General features: G+C 46.0%; 1 non-coding gene across 1 annotated transcript; it reads left to right on the top strand.

The window, feature by feature from the left end:
* The first annotated feature begins 15,641 nt into the window (after positions 1-15,641).
* TRNAR-UCG (transfer RNA arginine (anticodon UCG)) lies at positions 15,642-15,714 on the top strand. Its single transcript has one exon. It is a non-coding gene; the product is annotated as a tRNA-Arg (tRNA).
* The last annotated feature ends 2,314 nt before the right edge of the window (positions 15,715-18,028 follow it).

Here is an 18,028-nt window from a genome sequence, read left to right as displayed (position 1 = left end):
ACGGTGCGTGCAGCAAAATCATCGTCTTTGTTCGTCGTGAACTGACGCATGTTGTGCAACCAATTGCGCCTCGCGATGACAATCAGTATGTCTGCATCACTGCGAAAAAGAACAAGCTCATGTTTACTCTCACAGGCGTTTATATATCGCCATCGAATAATCTCGATTCCAGGAGATTAGTGTATATATTGAGAGTGTGTCCTGCACCAGGATCATCATAGGTGATGTCAATGCGCACCATCACGCATAGGGAAGTACGCGGACAAATGCAAGAGGACGCAGGTTAGCGAACATCGCCAACAACTATGGCCTTACTCTCCTGAACGACGGTAGCCCCACTTTTCTTCGAGGGGTGACATACGGCAGCTCTCTCGACATCGCTTTTGTCTCCAACTCCCTCGCGAGATACGTCAAGTGGTTTCCAGATGAAGAGACACGAGGAAGTGATCACATTCCAATCTACCTTAACATCAAAGGCTTATCTAGTTGTGGTCCATGGACGACCATTCGAGCAGTCCAATGGACCAACTTCAAATCTGACATATGGAAGGTGCTTGCAGCGATGGCCTACGATCTGGCTTAGAGCAAACAATTAAGAGCACAATGCAAGACATCACTCGCACGGTGACGATATCTTCCACCCGAAATGACTTTGACATAGAGTTGGAGCGACTCCGAGCACTTCGACGCCAGACGGAGCGTCGTTATCGGCGTACAAAATCAATTCACGATCTTAGGGCAGCCAGGAGGATGTAAAAGAAGATATAGGCGTCGCATGGGTAGATTAGCGTCGGAACGATGGACAACGTTTTGTCAGTCACTAGACCCTCGCAAGCCACTCTCACACATTTGGAAAACAGTGCAACATCTGTGTCACCCTACGGAACAGCTTTTTCCATTCAAAGCGCTCGCGCTATTTCAAGGGAGGCAAGACATCGATCGCAGAAGATTTCTGTGCGCAGATCGCCAACCAAGCCACTCATCCAGTTTCTCCAGTGAGAGGTGACGTCCCCCGTTCCCGTGACTACCACAGGGAGGTACCACCCTTTTACAATGGAGGAGCTCGAGGCGGCACTAGCTCTTTGCAGGCGTTCAACTTCTCCGGGCCCAGATGGTATTCCGTACCGAGCCTTGTGCAACCTTGGAGAAGGTGCAAGGAGAGAACTGTTGAGCCTTTACAACATCTCGTGGCAGGATGGCAATGTGCCTGACGACTGGGAAGTAATCCGCTTGTTACCCATCTTGAAGCAGGGCCAATCCCCACTCGAACTCACCTCATACCGCCCGATAGCACTGGCCAGCTGCGTAGGGAAGATAATGAAACGAAAGATACTAGGCCGCCTGGAGTGGTATCTTGAATACTACAAGATTTATCCGAATTTCATGGCTGCTTTCCGACGCGACCACTCTTTCATTGACAATGTCGTTGATCTAGCTTCGTACGTTCAGCACGAAAGATCCCGTAAGCGACTATCTACAACTTTGTTTCTAGATGTGAAAGGTGCGTATGATAGTGTACTACATGAAGCCATTTTGGGTGCTCTTGCGGTGGTTGGCCTTGGTGGTCGAGTCTTTTGGTAGATTTCGAGTTACCTGGCTGCAAGATCATTCTTTGTGGGAACAGAAGATGGCCCAACTACGCGACGCTATACTTCCAGGGGTGTTCTTCAAGGCGGAGTTCTTAGCCCGACGCTATTCAATCTTGCACTAATTGGCCTTGCTGAATACTTGCCAAGTACCATTAAAATCTCAATATACGTAGACGACATCTGTGTCTGGACTTCGGCAGTCACACGTCCTCAGATACGCTCCCGGCTTCAAAGAGCAGCAACTTTGATTGCCAACTACTTGTTAAAACAAGGTCTCAGCCTATCACCAGAAAAATGCGCGCTGGTAGCCTTCACTCGCCAAGCAATGACCCCTTATGTCATCTCAATCAGCGGGTGACCGATTTCTTACGCCAGAACCCATCGGTTTCTGGGCATCATGATTGATAGGTACCTCTGTTGGAGTCCACATGTGGCCTATATTTCATTTCATTCTTTATTTCCAACAAGTCTTTTACAGCCAGATGGGGGGTCCCTCAAGCGAAAAGCGCTTGAAAAACCACTTGAGAGTGCCTGAGTCCCCACGTACATGGCAGCAGTTTCGAAATTAAAAACTCTTAAAAAATTTGCTGTAATGTAAGTAGGCAATCAGAACAAACAATTAGACGAATATTCCACAAATACAACAGTAGAACAAATAGACACAGGCCAAACTAATAACTATGTATCTACACTCATGAATACACTGAACAGTATCAAAATAAACATGACAGAGACTGAAAAAAATGCGATACATCGAGTAATGATAACATTGCATAATAAAAAGAAAGACACTAGGCCAGGGTGAAGAAATACTTTCGCATTTCTCTTTTTGTGAACATCAAAAGGTTGGACTCATCATGTATATATTTATTAAGTAGGGATGGTAATGTATATCTAAGGGAGTGTAGAAAATAATTTGTGCGAGAACGAGGAACGAGCCACCTGTCTAAGCTTCGGGTTTGTGAATCCGTGTGTTGAAGACTTATGTTTGATAAGTCTTCAAGAAATGTTCGGAAGTGTTCCTTCGCAAGGAAGTAGTTGTTAATGAGTCGAAAATTGTACATGTGTTGCATGCTGATTATTCTTTAGCGGGGGAACAAAGTACCAGCAGAAGTACTGCGTGGGCCATTTGCAATGTAGCGCAGTGTTCTTTTTCGCAATAAGTGAATAGTTTTTACGTTTCCCAAGGTTGTAGTGCCCCAAACAAGAAGGCAGTAGTTTATGTGGGAGGAAAACAAAGCATAGGAGATTTGCACTTTAGCCTTTTCCGGAAGAAAGTGCCGACCTCGTGACAATACTCCAGCAGCACGCGATAATGATTTAGTCAATGATTCCACATGACATGACCATGTCATATGAGCGGAAAAAGTTACACCTAGAACTTTATGTTTCTCCACTACTTCTACGGGTTTTCTCTCAAGCGTTAACGATTGGTGAAGATTAGTTTCCGTGCCCATAAATCTGAAAAGGACAGCTTTCGATTTTTACGCATTTATTCGCAGGCCATTAGTAGTAGACCACCGCAGTACATCTGATAATACGCTTTGGGCTTTGACGATATTCACAGCTGAATTTTTTTCCGAAACAAAAAGACTGGTGTCATCCACGTACGGTAGAAATTCAGCATCGTTATTTATGTCGACAATATCATTTATGTAGATATTGAAGAGCATTGGCCCTAAGATGCTTCCTTGAGGCACACCGCAAGAAATGGTTTTATATGAAGAAAAACAGTTAGCGATTGAAACACACTGTTTCCTCTCGGACAAATATGAACAAAATAGGGAATTAGCTATACCACGTACCCCATGGGCGTCTAACTTGCCGAGTAAAATGTGATGATTAAGGGTATCGAATGCTTTGCTATAGTCGATGAAGACACCCAGCGTAAGCTTTTTTTCTTCGATGTTTTTGATTATCACTGATTTTTTGGGTTAACAACGCAGTCTGTGTGGATTTGGCTCGCTGAAAACATGCTGATTTTTTCGAAAGTATGTTGTGCTGGTTAAGAAAACTACTCAGGCGGCAGAAAATTATTTTCTCCAATGCCTTCGAAAATACAGGTATGATTGAAATTGGTCAGTAATTATTAGCATCATTAACATCTCCATTTTTATATATGACGGATACTTTTGACATCTTCATGAGATTTGGGAAGCATCCAGACTGGAGAACTAGATTAAACACGTAAGCCAACAAGGAGGTCAATTACGTGCTTAATCGCTTCAACCTGAAATCTGTCGACATCAACAGCTTTGCTGTTTTTTGAAGATAAGAATGTGCGCACTATTTCTGCTTCATCTGTGGGTGCAAAAAACGTTAAGTCACAATTGTGGCAAGGAATCTGAGTATGGGCAGTGCTTCCCAGTGGTTGCACCGCATTAGCAAAGTGCTCACTGAAATGCTCGGCTAAAGGTACACCGGACAGATGATACCCGTTTACAGTTATTTCCGTTAAAGCATTCTGAACAGCATTGCGGTTTAGGGCCTGATTGATTGCTTTCCAAACCTGGTTGGGGCGCCACAGATAGATCTCAGAAAACATGTGGCCATAATAGAGGTCTTTGCCTTCTTTAATGACGCAGTTAGTTTATTCCTGTAGGATTTAAAGGCATCAAAGTCCGCAGTGTCTCTTGTGCGCAAACATTTCTTGAACAGTTGAGTTTTTTTTTTTTTTGATCATTTTGAGGTGTTCTCGCCCTACCCAAGGTTTTCTTATTTTTCTGTTAGGCTTAGCTTTTATGTAAGGAAAACATGAATTGTAATGATTCCTGAATATAGACACAAATTCACGATAGCTCTCATTTGGGTCCATATGAACATAAACAGAAGACCAATGTTCTCTCAGAATCAGCCTACGGAATGAATTCATATTTTTGTTAGACATACATCTGTACCTAATATTGTCATTGCAAGTCATTTCCTGTGCAGCAGTTGTGGGAAATGCAATAAAAACAGGACAGTGGTCACTCAACCCTGCGCATATCCTGCCAGCTGCATGTACATCAGTGTCTATGCTCACAAAGAACAAGTCTAGGACTGACTGGCAAGTCGTCGTCACGCGTGTCGATGTAGTGATGACGCTATTATAACTACCAATCGGACAATGTGTTAATGAACTCCCGGAAGGTCAGGTTTTCTTTCATAAGGTTTATATTAAAATAACCACCTATTAAAATGTCGTACCGATTAAACGTTGAATATTCTAAGATATCCTCGAGAAATTGTGCTGAGGTGACCAGACGGTGGGCGGTAACACGCCACGTACAGGTTGTTGTTATTCTTTATGCAAAGCAGTTCATAATCAGGTGTAATACACGTAAATCCCGCAACTATGTCGCAGAGCATGTGTTTTTTACGTGAATCGGCACTCCGCTACCTCGAAGCGTACTTCTATTTATGAAGTAGTGATTATAGTTAATGAGATTCGGCATTTCACTTTCTTCATGATACCATGTTTCAGTCAGCATAATCACATCTAAAAGGAAGTTGAATCCGCAAAAAAATGAGCCTGAATCTTCTATCTTAGGAGCCGCGGAACGCGAATTGAGGTGAATAGCAGTGAACATGCTCTGCGACTGCGCCGGAAGTTTAAGTTCAGATGGCAGACAAAATTCCTGATATTCCATCACGTGCATAAGAAAAAATAACAAAAAGTTTGGCCACAAATACCCTAGGCAATCTTGCCTAAGTCACAATCAGTTTCCATGCGCACCACTGGACTCGACTGTGTTTCTTCGTCCACACATACTGCCAGCATCGTCCGCTAAAATGATTGTGAAGTACAACGAGAAACTTCCCTCGGGCTTCACTCCTGCATCTAAACCATCGATACCCCCTTGGTGTCTTATTCGACCCACAGTGCACCTTAGTGTACCAGGGATCTGGAGGAAATCTGAGCTTTCATCGCCCGTGCTGAAACAGCTGTCTCTTCTTTTGCACAAAGAATATTCAGACAGTGTACATATATATATGCCGATGGCTCCACGAACCACCAGTGTTCGTCAGGTGCAGTAGTTGTCCCAGCAAGAGGTGTTCCATCAGCTTTAGGACTGACCACTCCACGGCATCTACAGCAGCGGAACTATCTGCTTTGCGCGCTGCACTTTGTGTGGTCAATTGGGAACCACCGCAACAATGCTCGATTTTCAGTGACTCAAGGGCTGCCCTACAATCTGTGCTCTCAGCACTGCGTCGCGGGCCGTACGAACAGCTTGTTTTCGAAATTCGATGCCTTCTCTACGCTTCACACGAGAAAGGGCATCATGTGACGTTTCAGTGGCTGCCAAGTCACTGCGGCGTCATAGGGATCGAACATGCCGATACTGCCGTGCGGGAAGCTCTTGAAGGAACACGAGAAGAAGCCATACCACTTTCGCGGGCCGATGAAGCCAGTAATTTTCGACGACTTGCGCGTGAAATCACGTTTTCACTTTGGTGCCCACCAAGCAATGAGACGAATCGTGAACACCACCTGTCCTTTTTAATGGTTCTCTACATGCCCACTGGGCTCGACCGAAGAGAAGCCACCCTTGTTCGTCACTTTTGGCTAGGAGTGGCATTTACGAAATCCTATACCTTTGCCATACGAATGGCCGACAACACTCTCTGCGATGCCTATCGTTGCGAAGCGACGCTACACCACATTCTGTATGACTGTCCGTTGTATGACATCAAGAGACAGTCACTAGCGTCCGTTCTTTCGCGCATCGACAACAGCCAAATGTCTATGGACACTATTCTGTCAAGTGCCCCAGAGAAGACATTGCAACAAAAGGCGACAAAAGCTCTGTTGAAATTCCTAAGCGACACTGACTTGAACAAACGGCTGTAACAGCAGTGTCACACACCGCGAAAGACAAGACTGGAAGGTGACAGAGTGTGCACGCGTGTGCTGCCGAATGTGCTATGTTTATCTCTCTTCCCTTTCTGCTCTCTATCTTTCATCTCCCCTATCCCCTTCCCAAGCGCAGGGTAACCAACCGGCTGCCTATAGTCTGGCTAATCTTTCTGCCGTTCTTTTCCTCCTATTTTCCTTCCTACGTGAAAGACCGTTTGAAGATATCGTTACGGCGGACAAACAGACAAATGTACAGACGGACAGACCAAAACTTTTTTGTCGAAGTACCCCAAGTATATTCTAGGCACTATACCTCAAGAGAGATTATCGACTTCAAAATAGGCATTTGCCTGAAATCCTATCTCTATAAGAAAGACAATCGGGCGGTGTGAAACTCAACGCTCAACTGTTTATTCTTGTCATCTTTCCTCTCCTCGCCCTTCCCTTCACCGGGTGGTGAGGGAGATGAGCTGGCGAGCGTAGAACCGGCTAGGAGAGAACTGCCACCCCTTCGTCTGTCCTGGTCGTGGCCGCCACAGATATCAAGCCAGAATTTTCGCCGTGGCGTGCGACCTTCACGCTTCTAAAGTTCTTTTCTTCATGGTCTTCGTGATCTTCCATAGCCAGTCAGATGCCTTTTGGAGCGCTTCATGTTTCGTATGCTGTCATAGCTTAGGGAAACGCAGGCAAAGTAGCCCTTCGTAGCATATATCGAGCACGCGCTCGGGCCATGAAGAAGTCTTCTTCATCTGTTCTTCAAGCGCCTTGATGATCACAGCAAGTGAGGAACACTTTAAAGGCTGGGGCTGTCGTATGACATCATCGCTAGGCGTAATGCGCACGAAAAACTGCGTATCATTATAGAAGTAAATCAGAGGAAGCAAGCGAGATATATGAAAAGAAAGAAATGAATGGGAAGAAAAATTGAGATAGACGGAAATAAAGACAGCAAAAAAGACAGAAAAACCGGAAAAGAGAAAAGAGAGGGGGGGGGGAGAAACGTAAAACCATAAAGAAGGCTGCCGTGATTCATCTTTGCTTCCGGCTTAGCACCAATAGAATAGTTCGAAGCCGCCTAAACGTTTCCTTGGGTCTTCACGTGCAGTTGTCTCGTGACGAGAGGTGTGCGCAGGGTAGTGTGGGAAAAATTATGTTATGACATTTGCCCCCGCCCCATTTTTCGAAGCATCCAGAAAATGTTTTTATTCCTTCTGGTACGTCTTACACGATTTTAAGAAAAAAATTAATCAGGTAAAAACCGACAACGAATACAAAATAAATTCACTTATTCCAAAGCGACATCTTCCCGAAAAGGTTCGCGGCACTGATTGATATGTGAGGTTTAACCTCCAAAAAGCACCATATGATTATGAGAGTTTCGCCGCGGTGGTCTAGTGGCTAAGGTACTCGGCTGCTGACCTGCAGGTCACGTGTTCGAATCCCGGCAGCGGCGGCTGCATTTCCGATGGAGGCGGAAATGTTGTAGACCCGTGTGCTCAGATTTGGGTGCACGTTAAAGAACCCCAGGTGGTCAAAAGTTTTGGAGCCCTGCACTACGGCGTCTCTCATGATCATATGGTGGTTTTGGGACGTTAAACTCCACATACCAATCAATCATATGATTACGAGAGACGCCGTAGTGGAGGGCTCCGGAAATTTCGACCACCTGGGGTTCTTTAACGTGCACCCAAATCTGAGCACACGGCCCTACAGCATCTTCGCCTCCACCGGAAATGCAGCCGCCGCAGCCGGGATTTAATCTTGCGACCTGAAGTGGACGAGCGAACAGACGCGTCCTGCGCGTGCAATGGACGCCGCATCGCCACTGCAAATAACGCACCAGGAAATGTCGGCGTCCCATGCAGGCCAACGTCACTTCGACCCTTGTAAACTCGGCTTCACACTATTCGTTTACGAGGTAAACACAAGAAAATTAAGGTTTGCTTGGTGACCTGGATAGCCCAAGAATAGAATTTGAATTGGCGTCTTCAAAACATCGTCGCGATTCGGACGACGGCGCTCAAGCAGACGAAACACAAGTGAAGTCGGAAGTACGCTCAGGGGCGGCAAGAAACGAAACGCTACCGGACAACGGTCGTCGTCGCTCGAACACGACGATGGCAACGCAAACTAAAGGTGAGCAACATAGATCGACCCTAGACTACGAGAGCCCTACAAGCGATGGTTGACGAAGTGTCACCCGCGATTAAGGAATTCCTCGCCTCTCCCCCTTCCCACCCCTCAAAGTTACTTGTGAACTTGCTTAAGGTGGCTGTATTCGGTTTTTGGTTATCCAGTTGTTTCTGTTAGGAAAGCACACATGCTGGTCGTATGAGCCACGGGCAAATAAGGCTCTATTTTCTTTTGTCTCGGTACACTCAAAGCTTATTATGAGAGACATCGCGAACTTGTGTTTTAAAGATGCCCTGACCAAATCAAGTCACCGCGAAATGGTGTCCAGTTTCGAGACTCAGAGCAAGCGTCTCACAGATGCATGGTACCCAGTTCTGCGGCAGGTCTCTGTAGCGGAACGCATCCTGGAAGTTTCGCACAAAAGAGACAGGCAACAAGTGGAGGAGAGCTCGGGTCGCAGAGTAGGTGTGATACTGTATTAGCGCTTTATCTCTCATAACTTGAAGAAAGTAGCCAAGCCTGTTAACGTACGCGTAGGGTTTTCAGCCTTCAAAAAACTAAGGGAGCTTTGCAAGTTGACTTGCCCATATAATGTCATTTACTTGTTCTGTGATAAGAGACACCAGGTTTGATATGTAGATTCTGGGTGCTAGCTGCGTTGTTGATTGTTTGATATGTGAGGTTTAACGCACCAAAACCACCATATGACTATGAGAGACGCTGTAGTGGAGGGCTCCAGAAATTTAGACCACCTGTGGTTGTTTAACGTGCACCCAAATCTGAGCGCACGGGCCTACAACATTTCCGCCTCTATCGGAAGTACAGCCGCCGTATCCGGGATTCGATCCCGAGACCTGCGGGTCAGCAGCCGAGTACCTTAGCCACTAGACCACCGCGGCGGGGACTTGGGAGCTCAGTGCATTGTTGCATTTCAACGCAGATTGCTCTAAAACATTGATAAGTGTCATTGCAAGTGCCTTTCTGTAATAAAAACTCCAAGGCAGTACGCCGGGGACCTCATGAACAAATATAGTTCTAGGAATGCTCCACCACTTCTTCGTCGAAAGACATGAAAGCATGTTTCAGGGGCTTCTAAGGCACTGCGGAATATCCGGCAACGAACATGCCGATGCAGTGGCTCAATCTGCACACGAAGACAGTGTACAAGAATGTATCCCATCCTTAAAGATTGATGCTGCTATGAAAATACGAGATATTGCTGAGTGTGGTTTAATGTACGTCGTTTTCACCAAATCGCTTGCCTTGCGAATCGGCATGGAAGACAGTGATGCTTGCGATCATTGCGACAGCGATGAAACGATAGAGCACGTTCTTTGTCGCTGCCCTCGCTATAAAGCTTGCCGAGGCTGCCGCTCGCTGCTGCGTTTGGCCGCCTTGACGACACACCCTTATGAGATCAATCCATGCTGCAATGCGGACACGATCCTTTTTCGCACTAAAAATCAGTCAAAGCCTTATTGAACTCTTTGCGTGGTAGTGACCCATTGAATACCCCCCCCCCCCACTCCAAATGCACACACCTCTAGTTATTTTTTTGTTCTTTGGTCTGCTTTTTCTCTGCGCTTTCCTTCTCCTCTTTTTTCCCTCCATTCCTTCTACCCTCGGATCAGGGTAGCAAACGGGTGCTACAATTCTGGTTGACCTATCTGTCTTTCTCTCAATTTGTTCTCTTTTTTCCCCTTTGCTGCCAAGGTAACTCAAACAAAAACAACATTGCTACACCATAGCAAAGTCGATGTTGCATTAAAAATAAGCTATTGTCATCACCATCATCAGCCTGACTACGTCCACTACAGGGCAAAGGCCTCTCCCATGACCCGCCAATCAACCCGGCTTTGTGCTTTCTGCTGCCACGCTATACCTGACTATTGCACATTACTTTTGTTTTACGCTTACTGATTTTCAGACCTGTTTTCCGTGCCAGTTCAGTAATCATGAGCTGTAAATCGTCCCATGAGTTACTCATCAACGCATATGTCATCAGTGAATCGCCTGTTACTAATAATAATCTCCATTACCTCTTATCCTTAACTCTTGCCAATCTAGGGCCCTAAAAACTTCCTGTAAACAGGCGGTGAATAGCATTGGAGAGATCCCTGCAACGATCCCTCGCTATCGTTTTAAACTTTAAAATATTCAACGACTCTAAAGAAAATAAAACTGTTAAAACTAAGTACTATAGGCAGATATTTTCTGACCATTCCATACAAGTTTTTTTTTTACAGAATATATGAAACATCACACAATGATTATGTAGCGATGGTTCATTGCCATGTCTGTAATTGTAACAGACAGCTTTTAGGGTGCTTTGAAAATTCGAGTTAATTCGAACGACCTTCAAAAGTCAAGGCTAAGTGCGAACATCGACACAGCTTCATCGCACTGTATGGCTTGGTCAAAATGACTGCAGGTGTTTCATCTTTGTCAGCAGTAATCATCACATCACCTACGGAAACGAAAGAGCCCGTGTTGTAGTAGACCAACTAGTAGGCCCACACAAATCTGTGTGTCCCACGAGCTATCTCGCCTTAAAAATTTTAGTGTCAGTACCTCTAATCGTACGTTGCAGCTTTGAAAAATTGGTACCTTTGACACGTAGCGTTACTGTTCCCACAAGTTGATTGCCAATAAAATTGTACTGTCCCTTTGTTTAATTTCGACACTTTTCTTCGAAAGCTGGACAATAATTACGAGGGAACCAGCACTGGAGTTTCTACGACCACCCTAGCGGTCAAAGCGCGCACTTCTCAGCTGCTCCCGCAGACGAAAGTGGCGGCTGGTAGGGGTGGTGCGTGCGCGCATCGCCGTAAGAAAACCAAAGGACGCTGGTGGTACTGCTGAGTATTCAAGTGCAACAATATATAAATAGAGGGGGGAGTAAAGGGAGGACAAAGAAAGAGCCCAAGTAACCACGGATATCCGCTGGCTGTTCATAATGAATACAAATGTCAGGCCATATGGATATTCAACACGGATAGCCAATGAACGTACTGTGAAAGTCCATGTCCCGTGGGACTGTTTTACGGACGTCTGAACTGGATGTACGACCGGACATTAGAGAGTTATAGTATACCGGGCTTACCGTGATACGGGGCGTACCGTGATACCGAAATCGAAGTGCGCATGCGCAGATACGTACGTTACGCGTACCGCTTACCGTACGCACGGTATTTTTCGGATTTAAAGTAGCGTAGGTGCACGTAGTGTACGGAAACATGGCGGCGCTGTCGGACGCCCGCTTCGAAGTGATTTTGGCAGTAGTTGTTGAAAGATTCTCCTTGTTCGCAGCAAACGACTTTTCAAAGTGGCTTCACTTGCCTTCAGTTGGCTTCGATGACTCAGTATTACGGATAAGTTGGCGTAGTTTTAGATGCGGAGCATCTTATACTCGCGCCTTGTAGTTCGCCGTCCGCACCGCTTCTCGAACATTCGACAGCTGACGCGCGCGCATGCGCCGTCGCGCCGTCGCCCACTCTTCCACCATCTGTGCATCCCTTCCTCCTCTACACACCGCGCGCGCTTCACTCCTCCACCATCTGTGCACCCTTCCTCCTCTACACACCGCGTTCGACATCTACAATTCTCCTGATTCTCAAGTGGACGCGCATGTGGCGTCGCGCTTCGAGAACATTCAACAGCTGACAGTGCATGTGCCGTCGTGCTGTATATATACTCAAGGTCGGCGCTCGCTCGCTCAGTTGCCGCTCGTCGGTTGGTTTGTACGGCGCGTTGACGTCCAAGGTCGCGGTGAAATGAATTCCAACGAATCCACAAACACAATGATCGACGTCCCTTCGACCAGCGCCGCCCTTTCGCATACGTGTGTACGTGTTCACTCATTTAACACCCCCTCCTACAACCACGTTAACCAATTTAGCCATCGACCCAAGTAAGTCGCAATTTAACACCCCATTTCACAACCACGTTAACCAATTTAGCCATCGACCCAAGTAAGTCGCACTTTAACACCCCGTTAACCAATTATATGGTCCGCATCCTCCTCAGTGTTCCCCCGAGGGAAGCTGCGGGCAATTTTTTGAGATAACTTCCCATTTCGAATGCGTCTAGGCCTAACTACAAGATCGATGTAAACAAATCAGGAACATGAACGTTTTCACGTCTGGTACGTGGTTCATATTTATTTACTTTTTTTTATCACTGAAATAAACTTCTAATAATGCTTCGCGCGGTTGCATAGGCAAACATTCTCGTTTTCTTTTCATTTTCACTGTTTGACTTATTACCATATAATAGGTGGCGCCACCATCCCAGTTGGGGCAAGACGCTGCCCACAACAAACGTTTGCTGCACGGTAACGCCATTCCCTTAACCTACGCTAGGGTGGCTCCCTACCACCCTCCCTACCTTAGAGTTCCTCGATGCGCGCGCCCCCGCTTAGAGTGGTGTCAGCCTTTGTAAGGGCAGGTGCCGCCTCCTCGGCCTTTGCGGCGGCATTGCCGCCATTTTGACTCCACTCAGTCACTTCTGCGTGTTCGCTGCGCCCGAATAATTGTGCTGGCGCTCGCTTTTCTCCGGTTTAATGCGCTCGCTAACGTCACCGTAGCGGGTATTGCGTGCCGCAGGGCAATAATCATTGCAAAAACTCTGGAAGCTGTATCGTTTCCTAAAAGACCCGAAATGAAGGCCTTTTCAACAGTGAAAATCAAACATGACAAGTGGCATCCGACAAACAGATCATCCATTCACAGCGTAAGTTTCCAGCCGGTATTCCGCATGCAGAATTTGTACCGGCACCAATTTCGTGTAAGCAACAGACACGCTGACGGCTGTATGCTTGATTCTCGTGTGCATGAATCGCGTATTTCACTTCGTAAACATTGCTTGCTGCTCTTGGTTGATACTGTATCTGCCTTTCATTCTTGGTTTCACTATGTGCAATGAGAACTTTATTATTAAATATACATTACACGTGTTTCTTTGCAGATGATATCCTTGTTTTTTTTTCGTAATATTAATTTGTGAGAATAAAGCTTTGCGCAGCGGCGGTGTCGTACCCACTGAAGTTTAAAGAGTGTGTGTACGTTCCGGAATCACCATATTATCACGAGAGACGCGGTATACATTGGAGGACTTCGGAAATATTGAACAGGTGTTTTTATGTAACTTGCACCTAAGTTTAAGAACTCCGGCATTTCATCTCCATCGAAGTGGGGCCACTGCGGCCGGAATTCGATTACCGACCGTTCGAGCGCCCAAACCATTACAAAGCCACACAGGCTCTTTCTTTCTACGATCTTTTTTCTCGGTTTAGGTACGCCTTCTATGCTGGTGTGATGACCCTTGTAAGAATGTGTGCAGTTCAAAATTTTTTCATTGTTCCTGTACTTCAAGTTTTCTTTTCGTCCTGTCTCGAATCATTACGCAATTGATGTTGTTTTTTAATCATTTATGACCACTGCGAAACAACTAATGACAGTACTCAGTGAATTCTGCCATGGAGCGTATAATTTGAATTGCTTCTGGCAGCGCTGCATTAATGCACAAAAATAAATTATTTCTACACTGGATGATAATAGGGTAAACGGCAGGCGTGTACACACGCACACATACACACACACACCGTCAGTATTTAAACTTTTTTCAGCACGCATTATTATTTAAGTAAATAATTTATTTATTAATGCTGTGCGCTATCAGGGATCATACGCAAGTGCTTATGCAAACTGTACTCGCGAAGCGTTCATGAAAAGAAGATGCATAAAGACAAGACGGGGCACCGTTGTGTAGAATGAACACGCTATGTCGCGAAAAAAAAAAACAAGTCGAGTTGGGCGATGAGAAGATCGTGGAGAAATAGTTAAGGCAATAAGAAAGGCGTCCGCCTCAGTGGTACCGTGGGCACGGTGCTCGGTTGCTGACGCGAGGCTCACGCTTTCGATCTAGGCCACGGCGGTCTCATTTTGAATAACGTAAAACACCAGAGGACACCCATGTACTGTGTCAGTGCAGGCAAAAAAAAAAACTGATTGTCGAAATTGCTGCAGTCCTGCAATCAGGCGTCATTTTAGAACCTAAAAGCCTCAGATAATAATTAACACTAACAAAGAAAGCATATAAACGACACCCCCGATATAGATTTAGAATCCCCTCTGTGGTAACCAGCGTAGGGATTTGTTTTCAACATGAAAGAGTCAGCGTCTGCTTCTAGCGCATAAATCATGCACAAGCCGTCAGCTTACATGAAATATGCGCTCCCTGCATGCATTCAGGCAAAATTAACTCTAAAAGATGTCCAAGCTTCAATAAGAAGAAAAGCTCGCTAGCTTGCACATGTTTCCGGGCGTATCAGGGCACCACACGAGCGTTGCGTAGCGGGCTTCGCATACGGTCGAGTTGTGGTGGGGAGGCGCAATGGCAGCGGTCGTAGCAGACGACGCGGCTGTCCTCACCCTCAGAAGAGCGCGCGGGCATCAAGGCTCCCTACCACCCTACCTACGCTATCAAGCTAACGCTAAACTATAATAACTCTCTACGTTTATAACGTTGACTGCTTGTCCATATAAGGATATGTGTATTTGCACTTCAAATATTGTAAAATTAGAATGTAGTGAAAATCTACATAAATCTGCCGAATCCCGGGTGACAATCTTGTAGAGTTTCATTAAAAATGCTACTATAAAATTCATTCAAACTTTAGCACACGCATTTGATCCCAGGATGCCAAATAATTTTGCTTCATGTGGCAAAACAATCTGATTGATTCAATATGTGTATCGCGTGTCATAAAATAACAATGTATTTAGCATTATTATTATCGCATGTGGATCGAGCGCGTCATAGCAGTCATCATGTAGGCAAACTTCCATGTACCAGCCTCGACACTTCTCTACAAGCAGTGCACCGCATTTGCTGAGATTCCTCGAACATACACGTCATGCTGGTCATGTTCCTCCGGATGTTTTGGGAGAAAAAGCGCTCCATTGTGCCTATTGTCCCGAAACCTGCTTGACAGCGGCGCACAGAGGGAAAGAGCGCGAGAAAGGAGGGTGTTCGTGTAGCGTCCCATGTATGTATGCTCAGCCGGTCTCCGTGTCCCGGTCCGCGTGGCCTAATGTATAAGGCGTCTGACTTCGGATCAGAAGATTGCAGGTTCGAGTCCTGTCGCGGACGAATAATTTTTTTAGGCACTGCGCCGTGCTCCCGACCTGGTTGCAGAAATTAGGTGCCTTTTCTCATCTTTTAGCACCACCACGAGCCGGTCTCCAAGGCTCCGAGCGGCAGAAGGCAGACTTTTTTTTCTAGTGCGCCCGTGTGGACATCAACAGAAATATGCGAAGTTACGAAAGATGACTCTTCTACAAGAAACACCGCAACGTGGCACAAGCCCACCACTGTTTTCGGCAGATATTACCACGGCAAGCAGCAGCAACCACACACAATGTGGTTCTAAGAGAGAAAGGAAGAGAAAAGTGAGCCCCGTAACTGACTGCTTCAGCGAGCGACACCTCAACAGTAGCTCACAAGGGATGGGGGTGAGGAGGGATTAAAAGGATAGGAATAAAGGTGCTGAGAGAGAGAAAAAAAGAGATGAGGTAATCCAGAGAGCAACGACATATCGAGGGGATAGGAGAGATAGGAAAGATGGAAACATGGTCACAGGAGTCCGAAGACGGGGCATCACTTGCGAGAGCTCTTGTCGGCGTCAGCAGATGGCGTAGAGCAAGTCCTGTCATTCACAGATACACTGTCGTCGGAGGTCGGCGTCAGGAGATGACGTAGGGCGAGCCCAGTCGGCCAGAGCTACGCTGACGTCGGAAATCGCGAGGGCACAACCGGTCGGCACGGAATCCAGCGAGCGAGTCCCCACAGCAACCCCGCTCACTCGCACTGCACATATAAGGCCACGTGTTACATATCTGTTCTTTACGTCTCATATCAAACGTTTGTCTATTCTTATCACGCGTTAACTATTGCCATGAAGTGAAACCTTGCCTGGCATATCAGTTTGTTCGCACTAATAGGTGGGTTACTACATTGCTCTTCTACAATGAAATCTCGTTCGTTCAACAACCATTATTTAAAAAATTGAATGATTTGAACTTGTTCCCTGGTCCTGGCTAGCATATACATTGTTTAATAGCACCAAACCCAATTTAATTCATTCATATTTGACTGCAGCACAGTTAATTCGGATGATTTGAAGAGAGTGCTGCCCATACTTGGCAAGACAACATGTACATGATGTCTCGGTTAAAGATTAAAAAACTGCATAAACTCCACATGAGCACTAGTTAAGTACTGGCGAGTTTTTCATCATTAGGGTACTAACGAATTTTTTTTTTTACATTGTTGACTTTTTAAAACACCTAGTACACCGAAAGCTGTTAAGAGATCACAACTCAGGTCACGTGCAGTTGTCCGCCGCCAGTGTCCGTAACCACATCGCACAAAAACAAAAACAAAAAAACCTAGCACCAATGACACAGTGGGGCTCTCTCGAACCCAGGCCTACTCGGTGCCAGCCCAGCGTTCTACCAATGAGTCACACCGGTACTTGGGACTCGTTGGCAAACTTGCCGTAGGCAGGCTTGATCCCGTTAATACGACTTATAAAGCGTTCTCAAACAGCAAAAGAACAACCAGTCGTCGCACAATGCGAATAGCGTAACGAGTGGGTCGTCCAATGCTCCAATCGATTACAAAAGGTTGTTCTTGTTCCCCTATTAACTGTGGCGCATACCCACTTCAGCCATAATTCCTTGTCATCAGCCACTGCATGAACAGTTGGCACAAAATTCCTTGCGAGTGTTTAGTGGATACCAAGCTTCTCAGAGGAATGATAAAAAATAGTATAGCGAATACCAGCCTACTACCCAAAAATTTTCACTATTAACGCCCAGGTGCGTATCAAGCAAGTGTGCTCGCAGCAGTTACCCAATGATCGTTTTGAAAGGCTATGAAAGGCCGCTCTTTTAGCTTTAGCTTTAAAATTTTCGCCGTGGCGTGCAACCTTCACGCTTCTAAAGTTCTTTTCTCCAAGCTCTTCGTGGTCTTCCATAGCCAGTCAGGTGCCTTTTGGAGCGCTTGATGTTTCGTATGCTGTCATAGCTTAGGGAAACGCAGGCAAAGTAGCCCTTCGTAGCATATATCGAGCACGCGCTCGAGCCATGAAGAAGTCTTCTTCATCTGTTCTTCAAGCGCCTTGATGATCAACGCAAGTGAGGAACACTTTAGAGGCTGGGGCTGTCGTATGACGTCATCGCTAGGCGTAACGCGCACGGAAAACTGCGTATCATTATAGAAATAAATTACAGGAAGCGAGCGAGATATATGAAAAGAAAGAAATGAATGGGAAGAAAAATTGAGATAGACGGAAATAAAGACAGCAAAAAAGACAGAAAAACCGGAAAAGAGAAAAGAGAGGGGGGGGGGGAGAAACGTAAAACCATAAAGAAGGCTGCCGTGATTCATCTTTGCTTCCGGC

Source organism: Rhipicephalus microplus, chromosome 5, assembly GCF_043290135.1.
Source record: "Rhipicephalus microplus isolate Deutch F79 chromosome 5, USDA_Rmic, whole genome shotgun sequence".
Classification (NCBI taxonomy): Eukaryota; Metazoa; Arthropoda; class Arachnida; order Ixodida; family Ixodidae; genus Rhipicephalus; species Rhipicephalus microplus.
This window is presented reverse-complemented; position numbering and strand designations above follow the sequence as displayed.